Source organism: Notamacropus eugenii, chromosome 5 (genome assembly GCF_028372415.1).
Source record: "Notamacropus eugenii isolate mMacEug1 chromosome 5, mMacEug1.pri_v2, whole genome shotgun sequence".
Taxonomy (NCBI): domain Eukaryota; kingdom Metazoa; phylum Chordata; class Mammalia; order Diprotodontia; family Macropodidae; genus Notamacropus; species Notamacropus eugenii.
The window spans coordinates 422,228,082-422,241,827 of NC_092876.1; the positions used below are offsets into that span (position 1 = coordinate 422,228,082).

Here is a 13,746-nt window from a genome sequence, read left to right on the forward strand (position 1 = left end):
GGAAATCAAGGGAATGCCCATCCATTAGGGAATGCCTGAACAAGTTATGGAATATTAATGTAATAGAATACTATTGTGGAATGTAATGGAATACTATTGTGGAAATGATGATCAGGAAGACTTCAGAAAGGCTTGGAAGGACTTATATGAACTGATAGTGAGTGAAAGGAGCCAAACCCGGAGATCATCGTACACAGTAACAAACCACAGTGTGCGAGGTACTATTCTGATAGACTTAGCCATTCACAGCAATGCAGTGTCCTAAAAAATTCCCAGTGGATTCTTGAGGCAAAATGCCTTCCACATTCAGAGAAAGAACTATGGAATTGGATTGCAGAATGAAGCATTTTCTCTTGTGTTGTTTTGTTTCATGGTTTCTCCCATTCATTTTAATTCTTCTGTGCAACATGACTAAGGTGAAAATGTATTTAATAAGAATGTATGTGTAGAACCTATATAAGACTGCACACAGTCTCAGAGAGGGAGGGGGAAAGGAGGGGGAAAATCTAAGATATATGGAAGTGATTTTAGAAAACTGAAAACAAATTAATAAAAAAAAGAAATTGGGGGATGACTTGTATTCTTATAGATGTGCCAAATTCTTTACATATTTTAGATATATTATTCTTACTTTGTATTCTTAATTGCATATCCGTGCGGTGTTAGGGCAAAGTAAACCTTTTGTTAGCTGTTTAGTGACTTATCAGTGCCTTATTTCTTCCCAGTACTGAACCTGAACTAAGAGAACTGGCAGTTTTCCTGCCTCCAACATGTATCAAATGAAAGAGAGCCTGCTGCTCTATTGTCCTGGTTGGATAAAGGTTGTATAATGGATTACTGTGTTCCATATTGAGTCTCACATGTTAGGAAGGGCATTAATGAGCTAGAGGGTGTCCTGAGCAAGGCAACCCAAATAGTGAAGGGCATTGAGCTTATGCCATATGAAGGTTGGCTAAGGAAACTAGGGATATTTAGCCTGAAGAGGAAAAGATTCATATTCGCCACCTACAAGTATTTGAAGGACTCTTAAGAGGAATGAAACCTGTTCTATGACTTCAGAGGGCAGAATTAGGAGCAGTAGCTATGGTTGCAAAGAGGTAAAAATTTAGACTTGATCTAAGAAATATTTCTTGATATTTCATCTGTCCAGAAGTGAAATGGGCTATCCTGGATGTAATCAATTGAGGTTGCTAGGGAATCAGGAAGACATGAGTTGATGCATCAGATGCTAATTGTTGTGTGAACTTGTCCAAGTCATTTAACCCCTTATTCTCAATTTCCCCATCAATAAAACAGGTATAGTACCACTTATGTCATCACTGAGTTGTTTTGGGCCTCAAATTCAGTAACATCTAAAGTGATTTACAAACCTTACAGTGGTGTATATAAGCACTATTTGTTATATAATGGAGAGAATTATTTTGTGGTATCTGCAGTCCTTTTTGACTGAACTTTTGTGATTCAGATTCAGTGTTTATTGTGATGTAACTTTTTGATTGTCATCGTTTGATTTTCCTGTCTTTTTCTGGTTCCTTTAGCTGGTTCTTTTAGGTAGGCCTTTTAAAATTCCAGCTCTTTAAAAATCTTGGTTAATTTTTTTCACTTGAAATTCTGTTAATTTTCTCCTTAATCTTACCTTCCTCTTTTGTGCTTATTCTGAGTAATTAATTTTTTTGATTTTTCTGAAGTTTAAAAGCACACTCAACTCTATAATTTTTTTTCCTTTATTACTGTAAGTGTTCAATTCCAAAATTACCTTGATTGAGTCACTTTTAAAGTTTCCTCTCTTTGGTATATTTTCTAAAAGATTTAATTAATACTTGTTATTTTAAAAATTTAGAAATGCTTTATGTTCTTTTAAAAAAATTATCACTATTATTATTCTGCCTCCCCTTAAAACAAAACCCCCTTCCAAACCTTAATTCCTTCATTTCTAACAAATAAGGATTATCAAAACAAAAAGATCTATGCTTAAGTTGTGTCAGAAAATGAATGTCTTATGCTCACTCAGTTTGATATGAAAGTATATCTTGTGCTACAGAAGGATAGGGGAGAAGGGGAGAAGTGAGGTTAGGGGGATGATAGAAGGGAGGGCAAATGGGAGGAGGGAGTAATAAGAAGTAATCACTTTTGGGGAGGGACAAGGTCAAAAGAGAGAATAGAATAAATGGGGGGCAGGATAGGATGGAGGGAAATATAGTTAGTCTTACACAACATGACTATTATGGAAGTCTTTTGCAAAACTGTACTTATACAGCCTATATTGAATTGCCTGCCTTCTCAGTGGCAATGGGTGAGGAGGGAGGAAGGGAGAGAATTGGAATTCAAAGTATTAGAAATGATTGTTGAGAATTGTTTTTGCATACAACTGGGAAATAAGAAATACAGGTAATGGGGTATAGAAGCCTAACTTGCCCTACAAGAAAAGAGAGAAGATGGGGATAAGGGAAAGGAGGGGTGTGATAGAAGGGAGGGCAGATTGAGGGAAGGGGTAATCAGAATGCAGGCACTTAGGTGGTACAGTGGATAGAGCACCAGTGCAGGAGTCAGGAGGACCTGAGTTCAAATTCACCTCAGACACTTGCCACTCACTAGTGACCTTGGGCAAGTCACTTAACCCCAATTGCCTCATCCTGGGTCATCTCCAGTCATCCTGATGAATATCTGGTCACTGGATTCAGATGACTCTGGAGGAGATGTGAGGCTGGTGACCTGCACAGCCCTCCCTCACTCAAAACAAAGTGAAGTGCAAGTCATGTCATCATTTCTCTGATGGCATGGTCTTCTTTGGCAATGAAGGATGAACACACACACACACAATGAGAATGCAAGGCATTATAATGAGTGGGGGAAGGGGAGAGATGGGGAGAAAATTTGGAACTCAAAATTTTGTGGAAATGAATATTGAAAACTAAAAATAAATAAACAAACATAAAAAAAAATCTCCCTATTCTGCCTGAATCTCTTTGCTGACCTGCAGTCTCACATCTCCAACTGCCTTTCAGACATCTCAAATTGGATGTCCAATGGACATCCTAAACACGGTATATCCAAACCTTAACTCATCATCTTTCCCCCTAAACCCTCCCCTCACCTTTGCTCTTACAGCATCCTCCTAGTCTCTCAGACTCATAACCTAGAAGTCAACTTGAACTCCTTACTATCTCTTAATCCCCATATCAAAGTTTGTTGCCAAGGACTGTTGATTTCACATCTCTCGAATATGCCACCTTCTCTCCTCTGACTGACATTGCTACCACTCTGGTGCACCCTTATCTCCTCACACCTGAACTGTTGTAATAACCTAATGGTGTGTCTGTCCTCCTCAAGTCTCCCCATTCCAACCCATCCTCCATTCAGCAACTTAAATCATTTTCCTAAAATTCTGAGTCCAGTCAGGCCACTCAATTAACTCCAGTGATTCCCTATCATCTCCAGGTTCAAATACAGAATCCTCTGTTTGACTTTCAAAGCCTTTTATTACCTAGCCCCCTCCTAACTTTCCAGTCTTCTTACCCCTTCTCCTCCCCCCATTACTTGAGTTACACTGTTGGCCTTCTGACTGTTTCATGAAAAAGACTTTTCATTTCTTGACTTCAGGCATTTTCTCTGGCTGTTCTCCGTGCCTGAATGCTCTTCCAATTCATCTCTACTTCCTGACTTCTTTGGTTTCCTTTAAATCTCAACTAAAATCCCATCTTCTCCAGGAAGCCTATCCCAACCTCTCTTAATTCTAATGTTTCTACTCTGTTAATCATTTCTCATTTATCTTGTGTAGAGCTGGCTTTGTGTATGTTTGTTTGTTGTCTCCGCATTAGACTGTGAGTTCCTTGAGGGCAGTGACTGTCTTTTGGCTCTTTTTGTATCCCTAGCACTTTGCACAATACCTGGCATATAGTGTGTGTTTAATAAATGTTTATTGATTGGTTTATTTAAAAAAATACATCTTGTTCTGGGATTCTAGAACATCACCTCCCTTGTCATTTTTTTTTATGATATTATTTCTAATTTTGATATTGGAACCATCAGTTCTTTAGGATTACATTATGTAGTCTCCATTAATTTTTTTTATTTCTTTGTATGTCCTTTATTGGTGATAATTTTTATTACATGTGGGCTGCAGGCAGACAGAACACATCGTGACTGCTCCAACCATGGGACTGCCATTGACCAGGCACCAGTTGTACTTGGAATTCTCAGGGCTTGAGCAATTAGGGAAATGATGGGACACTAATACACTGTCCCTCAAACTATGAATTTTTCCAACTTTTCCAAAAAGACCTTTGGAATTATGCTTTAAAAAGAAAATGAAATGTATCCTAAAGAGGTATAGAAAGGTCCTTTACGTACCAAAATATACACCACTGAATTTTCAGTAGTGGCTAAAGAGAACAGTGTAAGGACTCAGATGGGATCTTGGGATCGTTGGAGCTGTTGAGGGTGGTCTGTCATCCCTGCCCTTTGGTTTACCTGGTGTAGGCCTGGTACTTTACCAACCAGGTGGCTTGAATTATAAAAGGGTTTACCTGAGCATAGAGAAGATTACCAGAAGTCTTTTGAAGAGCTCTCTTACTACCCAGAGTTCCTGATCTTGTGACTTAAAAAGGGAAGTTTTATTTTATATCCTTTTTTATTACTAAGTTACATAAAATTGCCTGTAAACTTTTTTTTTTAAATCTTGAATGTGGTGGTTGAAGCCATATTTTGGCTTATCCTACAATATTCAGTGCCAACAGAGTTCATTTTTTTTTTATGGCTTGTGGTTAAATTAATTTTTTAAATGAAGGGAAAGGTGTTGTGGAACCAGACTGATTAGAAACAGATCCTTTTTTCCCCAAAGGCAAAAGCCTTTTTTTTTTTATCATACTTGGAGAATCTTCTTTTTGGAGTAGAGAGAAGCGTTATATCAATACAGAGGGATTGGTAATCTTTAATCCAGTGACGGTGGCCTTCTGGCTATTCCGCAAACAAGACACCTTATGTTTTGTCTCTGGGCATTTTTTTCTTACTGTCCCCCATGTAAAGCTGGAGCCAGGTAGACACATCTTCCTTAGTTTAAATCTGAACTCAAATACTTACTAGATGTATGACCCTGGGCAAGTCATTTTACCCTGTTTGCCTTAGTTTCATCATCTGTAAAATGAGCTGGAAAAGAAATGGCAAACCACTCCAATATCTTTTCTAAGAAAACCCCAAATGGGGTTGGAAATGCTAAAAGTCCAGTTTGGTTTCTTCTCTTGTCTGTGGAAAAAAGCCGAATTTCCAGAGTAAGTAAAGAGAACATAAATTATATTTAAGGATTAAGCAATTAGAGGAAGAAGCAAATGAGTTTTTAATTTAAAAAAATTTAATTTAATTAAAAAAAAATACCAACTATCAGGGGATCACCTAGTGGATTTATTGATTACCCAGGTGAAGAGCTCAGTGCTTATGAAGCCAAGGTCAAATAGGCTCCTGGGAGAAAGTGTGTGGAATTTTAACATTAAAGAACTTGAGCAGTTTAAACAAGTCAATAAAACTTTAGAAGAATGGCAAATGGGAATGATTTAGAATACTTGTCAATTGCATAATTACATAGACTGGGACCAAATGATTTGCTTTTGTAAAATCATCTGAATCAATTGGAGGCTTAAGAAAGGGGATCACTCTTAAGTGGAGAATGCTCCATACTTGGCCCCACAAAGAGAAATTTCCCTTAGCCAGATCCACATAGAGGAAAAGCAGGGGGTAAATTTTTTTTAAAGTGTTGGGTTTGGTAAGTTGGATTTTTCCTCTACTCCCCCTTCCCACTACTAGTCTGGTTCAGGTACAATTAGATCATATCTTTTGGGTGGAGTACCCTTTGAATGACATCAGGCTTTTGGCTTCCAGGCCACAGCACCACACAAGCTTGGAAGATTAGTGAAGTTTAAGCAGGAGATTGAAGTAGGTCTAGCAATTGTCTGGGGGCAAATAGAACTGTCCACATCAAAAGATCTTTTTGCATCTTCTAGAAATGACCCCTTCTGCCCATTTTCTATCAGGTTAAGTGAGCAAAAAAATATTTTCTCAAACAAGGAGTTTCAGTTTTGGCTTTTAAATTTGGCTTCAAATTGGCAAAGATGACAAAAGATGAAAGTAATCAGTGTTGGAGGGGTTGTCAGAAGATAGACACACTAGAGCATTGTTGGTGGAGCTTTGAATCAATACAACTATTTTGGAAAGCAGTTTGGAATTACAAAAATAAAGTGATTAAAATGTTTATACCCTTTGATCCAGAGTTTCTTCAACTAGGCTTATACCCTAAAGAGGACATCCATAAAAAGAAAGTTCTCAGAGACACCAAATATTTATGGCAGCACTTTTTTTTAAGATAGCAAAGAATTAGAAATAAAGTAGATGCCCATCATTTGAGGAATAGCTAAACAAATTTTGGCATATGATTGCAATGGAATATTATTGTACTATAAGAAATTATGAATGTGGTGAATATAGAGAAGCATGGTAAGATCTAAATGAATTGATGCAGAGCCATGTAAACAGAGTCATGAAAGCAATATACGTAATGATTTCAACAATGTAAATGGAAAAAAACAACCAAAAAAGAAAAAAAGAACAACCTAAAAGCACATGTTGCAAAATTAAAAAGAACAAGCATGACTGGGAGGAAGAGATATGAGAAGACACCTCTACATCTCTTTTTGGAGACTAGAGATCCATAAGTATCAGTCATGTAAAAAACATTTGTTAAATTTCTACTATTTGCCAGGTACTGTGCTAAGCACTAGCTTACAAAGAAAAGCAAGGACAACCTCTGGTCTCAGGGAAATCACAGTCTAATAGAGGAGAAAACTGGGTACAGATAATACAAATAAAGGATAGATTAGAGATAGTCAACAGAGAGAAGGCTCTAGCCTTATGAAAGATCAGGAAAGTCTTCTGGTTGAAAGTGGAATTTTGACTGAGATTTGAAGGAAAGCAGGAGGGAGAGATGACGAAGGAGAGAGTATTTTACGCTTGGGGAATAGCTAGTGAAAATGCCTGGAATCAGGAGATACAATTTATTGTTTGAGAAACAGCAAGGAGACAGGTATCACTGGATTACAGAGTATATAGAGGGCAGTGAGATATAAGAAGATGGAAAGATAACGTGTGTGTGTGTGTGTGTGTGTGTGTAGAAGGTTATAAATGGTTTTGAATGCTAAATAGAGGCTTTAAAAAAATAGAGAATTTTTACATTAGTCCCTGGAGGTGATTGAATGACATAGTCAGATCTGAATTTTAGGAAGAGTATATGATATACTGGAATGACTAGATATTTGAAGAAGGGAGACCATCCAGCAGGGTATTGTAGTAGTGCAGGTATGAGGTGATGAGGGGCTGTTGTTAGAGCCAAAGGAGGGAAGAGGGAATATACAAGAGCTGTTATGAAGATAGAACTGACAGGGTAATGGTAACACATTGAATGTGGGGAGTATGAGGAGTTGAGGATGACATTTAAGTAGCTTGGGTAACTGGCAGAATTGTGGGTCCCTCGACAGTTTTAGGGGAGTTTAGAAGAAGAGACTCTTTGGGGGGAAAGATGAGTTCAGTTTTGGTCATGTTGAGTTTAAGATGTCTCTAAGACATCTGGTTTGAAATGTGTAGTAGGCAGTTGGAGATGTTAGACTTGAGGGTCAACAGATAAATTAGGACTGGATAAGTAGATTTGAGAATTTTATATATATATATATATATATATATATATATATATATCAATCCATGGGAGCCAATGAGATCACCAAGTGAAACAGTATAGAGGGAGAAGAGAAGACATCTTGGGATAGACCCATGGTGAATTCACTGTTAGCAAGCAAGGCCTTGGCAGAATTCCAGCAAAAGAGACTGAGAAGCAGACAGATAGGAGAGAACAGTGTCATGAAAATCGAGAGAGAAGAAAGTGTTCAAAAGGGTGATCAGCAGTGGCAAAGTCTACAGAAATATCAAGAAGGATGAAGAGTGTGAAAAGGTCCTTAGATTTGGCAAGTAAGAGATCATTGGTAACTTTGGAGAGATCAGTTCCAAATCAATAATGAGGTCAGAAGCCTCATCATTCATTAACATTTTTATTTTTATTGACTCATGGGTTGGCCATAGGTTTGGCTGAGTGATTTGGGGCCCAGAGAGAACAGGGTTGGACAATTAAAGACTCTCTATTTAGTGGTTAAGAGCAGTGCAGGAATTATGCTGATGTTTCTTGAAGCATATGATTGTTTGTAGGGCATGTTAGTGCCCATCAGAAACATCCTGTGGCCTCTGCCAAGATGAATAATTAGGTTGATGCTTTCACAAGAACAATAAAGATTGAAGATTGTATTTATTATCAATCTAGACACGGGGGCTGTAATTCTATGTTGCAGTGGTCAAAGGATCACATGATTCCTTTAACCAAAGATGATCCAGCCACTCCTACCCAGTGAGATGAAAATTATCCATTGATTAGGTACCACTGTCAGTCACTGAATCAGTGACATAAAGATAGTTAACTGCAGTTTTGTTAGTGTGCTCAGAGTGCAGGCTCAACTGATCATCTGCAAGAATCACTGAGTGCAGAGCCTCAGCTTCAGTAACGTTATGTAGAATGTGAATGCATAAGCAGCATAGAAAAATGGAATTTTCCAGAAAGTAGGTGAAGATAAGGGTATACACATCTGGAAAGGATGTGGCTTATTTTCCAACCTTGATTGTGCCGATGTTGTAGCCTTCTAGCTGCCAGGAACAATGTCTGGAAGCTCAAAATAGAGACGAGGGCAGTGTCTTCTAATATAGTGACACCAGGAAGCCTGAGCCAGAAATGCACTTTAAAAAATCTCTTGTTTGGTCCAAGATCACATATGTACTTCTCCAGCTACTTTCTTGTACATCCTGTCATTTGCTTCTGGGGATACCTTTATATAAATTTTCTGACAGGAATTTCCATAGGTATGTACAAGTATTGGGAAGCATTGAATATGACAAAAATGCAATATTAATTCAACAACAGTTAATAGTGTTATAAGACACATGATTTTTAAAACTTCCTAAATCCATCCCAATTCTGTCAGCCAACCCCAAATTTCCCAGTCATATATCCCTTTATGTTTAGTTTACTTCAGATTCCCTAATTCCCCTATGCCATTCATATGCTGGAAAATATTAAGGGTTTGGTCAAATACATGTGTGCAGTATTCAGTTACTTTAAACAGTAGATTTCTTATTCTGTCTTATGTTTAGCTGTCTACTTCATGAAGTTGTCTGCTTCTGGGAAATATTTTCCCTTGGAAATCCTGCGTCAAAGGGATCTGTCCTTGATCACTGTCCACAAATTGGCCACTTTGGTCCACTAAACTCAGTGACATGTTAAACCAACAGCTCGAGGTGTGTGAGTTGTTAACAGCACCTGAAATGGACCCTGTTTCTAGGACAAATTTGCAGAGAAATTTCTGCTCTTAGGCCAATTTTCCGTGTTCTAGGATACTTGTGGAGATTTTCTAAGTCTGCTAGTGATAAGACTTAGTATAATATAGTAGGGCTTCACAAAACTGAGGGTATTGAGGGGATTAGTAGAGCAAGTGGTTAATTGTGGGAATTGAGTGAACCACACTATCTTGTGACTCAGTTCTGGAGCTATCTTAGTTCCCTTTCTGTCCAGTTAGGGGTCTAATCCAATTTCTGTCCTGTTGGAAGACTTTATTCAATCATGGGAACTGAGAGAAAACATTATTGCATTGTTTGAACCTGACCCTGTGTGACTGGGAAGCTGGACCGCCTCTACCTGTGGTCCTTTTAACCAAGGACCTAAGTTATGCTAACCAGAAATCCAGTCAGATCCAAAGACTGATGCAAGGAGTTTTCACACAATTGTACATCTCAAGCAACCCGTATGTCTTATAAGAAAGCTGGCCCCATATTGATCAAAGTTACTGTTTCCATGTTCCTTTGATTGTTTACAGACATTTGTGGGAAGTGGGACATCTCTTTTTGGGATTACACCTCTTTGTTCTCCCCCTCCCAAATTGTAAAGTCCCTAATTCTTTCCTCCAATTAGAAGTCAGATTACCTATTATTGTATTGTTTCCTTTTAATTAATTGGCTCCATTTGATTGTTTTTAATGTATAAAAGTCTGTCTCCTCCTATATTTGGGGTCCAGGCCTAAACTGAGGTTGTCTGGTCCTGGTTTGTGGGGCAGTGGCCGTGCATTGCTTTATAAATTGATATGCTTGGAAGAGTGCACCTTCGTTTCATCTTTCTCTTGGAACAAAACCTTATCACACTAGTTTCTCAGTAACTGGTTCTTGTGGTGAAAGCTTTATGGAATTAAGCTTATAAACTTCAGAGTTATAAAAACATAAAATTAAACTACTTGTAACTTGTCTGAAAGTTTGGAGAATTTCAGTCTTCATCTACCATTTTTTCTTTCTGTCTTTACTTGAAATCTGTATGTTGTAAAGGTAATGCTACTTATAGCATTGTTTGTTATAGTTAATGCTTTCTATAGGTTAGAAGTCTGTGTGTGTGTATGTGTGTAGTCATGCAAAACATATGATAGTCACGTTGTGAAAGAAAACAGACAAAAACTCAAGAAAAATAAAGTAAAAAATTATGCTTCAGTCTGTAGTCATATGCCATCAGTTCTTTTTCTGGGGATGGATAGCATTTTTCATCATAAGTCCTTCAGAGCTCTCTTGGATCATTTTACTGCTGAGAACAGCTAAGTCATACCCAGCTGACCATCCTACAATGTTGCTATTACTTTGTACATAGTACATTTCATTTTGCATCAGTTCATGCAAGTCTTTCCAGGTTTTTCTGAGATCATCCTGCTCATCAATTAGAAGAAAAGTCTTTAAAAGGATTCTTGAGGATCGAATTTTTGTAAAAAATAAGTCATCCTTCTGATATTTTCAGAGAGAGACGGATTTCAAACAGATAATAAAAATCTCCCATTTAAAAAGAGATTCCAAAATAAGGTACAGTTTTAAAAAATGTTTTAAAGTGTTAGTAAAAATTTAGCTACAATAGTAAAATCTATTTTTATTATAGTTAATCTTCAGTAAGGTTCTAATTCAAAAACTGGCTTTTAACCTGTCAATTAGATCACACTGCTGATATCTCCCTGCTCCTCCACATTCATTTAACCATCTTGTATTTATTGGAATGCTTTGGACAAGTAGCTATCGTATGAGCCTCAATAAATTGAGACAAACCTTTTCCTAAAGCTAAATGCTTTAGGATTGTGTTACTGTAAAGACCTATTATTTTTAATGAGCCTGTATCCAACTATTTTGTATAAAATGTAGCCACTTATACTAAGGGAATGAAGGAAAGTGATCTTTAGCCATTTGCTTAGGCAAGCCCCAATTTCTAACGAGTGACTAAAGGAGAACACTGAATACTGTAATTACTATCCATGTATCCTCTTGGACAAGTAGGCTACTTGATTTTTAGTTTTCATTTATGAAACTATAACAACATATTGCTTATAGATAATGTCAGCATTTCAGTGAGCTATCCTTTATTTTTTTTTATCCTGAATGTCAAGTTAATGCTTTAAAAAATCTCATGGAGCCCTTCCTGACCTATTTTATGGCTTGACCAGGGGCTCTATTTCTGGTCATTCTGGGGACCACAAATATTTCCCTTCTCTTTTTCCCAACGTATGTTCATAGGCTGTATATGCTTCCAGGTGGTAGTAGTAATAATAATAACTAATAATTATATAGAACTCACTATATGCCAGGCACTGTGCTGAGTGCTTTATAATTTTTATCTAATTTGATCCTCATAAAAACTCTTGGAGGTAGGTGCTATTATTTTCTCCATTTTACAAATGAGGAAAGAGTAGTTTAGGTTGAAGGATCATTTAGTTCCTCTTTGTCTTTTCATTCTCTTCCCTCCCCTCACCAAATGGACGTGTTTAATGATTTTGTTTAATTAAAAGCACAAAACCATGGAGAGTAAGTCTTTTGTATAATCTTGTCAGAACCTGGCAATTGTGAGAGCTCAAATAGCTTCAAAAACTTTCCTTTTGACAATTATTTGACTTTTTTCTTTATTTTAAATTTTATTTTCATTTCCATTTCCAAATTCTCTTCCTTCCTCCACACCTTCCCCCACATCTTGAAAAGGCTTTTTAAGAAATATAATACCTGTTATACAAATTAACTTTTGCAAAATATATTTCTGCATTAGTCATATTCTGGAAACACAACAAAAACAAAAAAAACAAAGAAAGAAAAAAAATTATGCTTCAGTATGCACTGAGTCCATCAGTTCTCTTTCTGGTGATTGCTAGCATTTTTCATCATGAATCCTTAGGCATTGTGGTAGATCATTGTACTGTCAGAGTTACTATTCATTCACAGTTGATGATTACTATTGCTGTTACTGTGTATGTTGTTCTGCTGATTCTGCTTATTTTACTTTGGATCAGTTCATATAAGTCTTCTCAGGTTTTTCGGAAACCCTCTCCTTTATAATTTCTTGTAGCTCAGTAGTATTTCATCATACATATCGTATCTCATACCATAACTTACTTGGCTATCCCCTGAAATTCAATTCTTTATCATCACAAAAAGGCCTGCTAGAAATATTTTTGTGCATATAGGTACTTTTCCTTTTTCTTTTGATGTCTTTGGAGTATAGACTTAGTAGGGGCATTACCTGGTCAAAGGGAATACACAGTTTTATATAGCCTTTTGGGCATAGTTCCATATTGTTCTCTATAATGGTTGGACGGGTTCACAGCTCCACCAGCAGTACATCCCCTCCGGAATTTGTCATTTTCCTATTCTGTTATCTTAGCCAATCTGATGGATGTGAAGTCTCTCAGAGTTGTTTTAATTTGCATTTTGTTAATTATTAGTAATTGATAGCATTTTTTTATATGGCTATTGATAGTTTCAATTTCTTTCTCCGCTGCCAATTCATCTATTTTGACCACTTACCAACTGGGGAATAGCTCATATTTTTAAGAATTTGGCTCAGTAACCTATATATTTGAGAGATGAAACCATTATTAGAGAAGATTGCTGTAAAATTCTAACTCCCTCTCCCCAGTTTCCTGCTTTCTTCTAATTTTGACTGCATTGGTTTTATTTGCGCAAACACTTTTTCCTTTTATGCAATCAAAATCCATTTCAGCTCTCTTGTTTGGTTGCAGACTTTCTTTCCCCATCAATAGAGCTGACTGTTGCCCAAATTTTCTTATAATATCACCCTGTATGTCTAAATTATGTACCAGTTTTGAGCATGTCTTCATATATACAGTTGAGATGTTGGTCTATGCCATTTTTTCTGCCAGACAGCTTTCTAGTTTTCCTGTCAGTTTTTGTGAGTTCTTTGTTGCCCAAGTATCTGGGATCTTTGGATTTATCAAGTATGAGGTTACTGTATTCAATTGCTTCTCTATAGTGTGTACCTAATCTATTCCTTTGATCAACCACTATATTTCTTTTATTTTTTAATTTTTTTTAGCCACCGTATTGCTTATCCAATACTAAATTGTTTTAATGATTACCTCGTTGTAGCCTCCTTTAAAATCTGCTACTGCAAGATCCCCTTCCTCCCCCTTTTTTCATGATTTCCTTGATATTCTTTGATCTTTTTTTCCTCATGATGAATTTTATTATTTTTTTCCCTAGCTCCATAAAAGAAGTCCTTGGTGTGGCACCAAATAAGTAAATCAGTGTAACTGTCTCTTCTGGATTTGGCTGGTAATATACAGAAATGCTAACAATATATGTTAT

The 13,746-nt window shown here is 37.0% G+C and overlaps 1 protein-coding gene across 4 annotated transcripts in view; it reads left to right on the forward strand.

Moving 5' to 3' along the window:
• The window catches only part of TIAM1 (TIAM Rac1 associated GEF 1), a 320,249-nt gene that overhangs the window by 21,024 nt on the left and 285,479 nt on the right, over positions 1-13,746 (forward strand). The window lies entirely within an intron of this gene.